The sequence below is a fragment of the Sapajus apella genome, unplaced genomic scaffold (assembly GCF_009761245.1).
Source record: "Sapajus apella isolate SASKATOON/1434 unplaced genomic scaffold, GSC_monkey_1.0 scaffold48, whole genome shotgun sequence".
Classification (NCBI taxonomy): domain Eukaryota; kingdom Metazoa; phylum Chordata; class Mammalia; order Primates; family Cebidae; genus Sapajus; species Sapajus apella.
This window is the reverse complement of record NW_022436988.1, coordinates 6,042,571-6,043,676: the sequence shown is the minus strand read 5'-3', so window position 1 is coordinate 6,043,676 and position 1,106 is coordinate 6,042,571. Positions and strand designations below refer to the sequence as shown.

At 53.4% G+C, this 1,106-nt stretch overlaps 1 protein-coding gene across 5 annotated transcripts in view; it reads left to right on the top strand.

Moving 5' to 3' along the window:
• Positions 1-1,106, top strand: part of MGAT5B (alpha-1,6-mannosylglycoprotein 6-beta-N-acetylglucosaminyltransferase B) — an 86,189-nt gene that overhangs the window by 49,194 nt on the left and 35,889 nt on the right. The window lies entirely within an intron of this gene.

Sequence of the window (1,106 nt, the reverse complement as noted above, 5' to 3'; positions counted from 1 at the left end):
CATAGATGTCATTGCCGACACTGGAAAGAGCATGGTGGTGCAGTCGTGGGGAGGAAGGCCCTAACCCAGTGAGCTGTGGGAGTGTGGAAGGAGAGGTGGAGAGGACACAGCAGTGGTGAGTGTCTGCACTTCTCCAAGGAGCTTGGCCAGGAGTCGGGAGGAGGGAGAGAGAGAGAGAGAGAGAGAGCGCACAGGAGTGGGGGTTACAGAATCGCAGACAGGCGTGCCAGCTCCTGGGGGTGACTAGTCAAAGGACCACATCCTGGGGGGTGTAAACCACACAAATGTATCCTCTCAGGGTCCTGGAGGCTGGAAGTCCGAAATCAAGGCTCCCTCCGAAGGTGCTAGGGGAGAGTCCGGCCCAAGCCACTGCCTGTCTTCTGGTAGCCGCAGGCGTTCCCAGAGAGGTAGATGGTATTCTCCCTGTGAGCTCATCTCTTCCTCCCTCCATGCATGGCTGTGTCCACATTTTTTCCTCTTCCTCCTTCTTCTTCCTCTTTCTTCCTCTTCTTCTCCTTTTTGAGACACAGTCTTGTTCTGTTACCCAGGCTGGAGTGCAGTGGCACAATCTCTGCTCACTGCAATATCCGCCTCCTGGGTTCAAGTGATTCTCCCACCTCAGCCTCCATGTAGCTGGAACTACAGGCATGTGCCACCACGCCCAGCTCATTTTTGTATTTTTAGTAGAGATGGGGTTTCACCACGTTGGCCAAGCTGGCCTCAAACTCCTGACCCCAGGTGATCCACCCACCTTAGCCTCCCAAAGAGCTGGGATTACAGGCATGAGCCACCGTGCCTGGCCACATTTCTTCTTATAAAAAGGACACCAGTCATATTGGATTAAGGGCCACCCTAATGCCCTCATCTGAACTTGATGATCTCTGCAAACACTCTATTTCCAAATAGGGTCACATTCACAGGCACGGGAGTTAGGACTTCACTTGCCTTTGCCGGGGGTGGGGTCACAGTTCAGCCCTTGATGAAAGGTGTGCTTGTTTATTTTTCAAGATAAGAGAGTGCACTCGTGTTTAAATGCGGATGTGAAGGGGCCAGAATGGTAGGGAGGTTGCAGACACAGGAGGGAGAGAGCATTGCTGGCAGCGGCT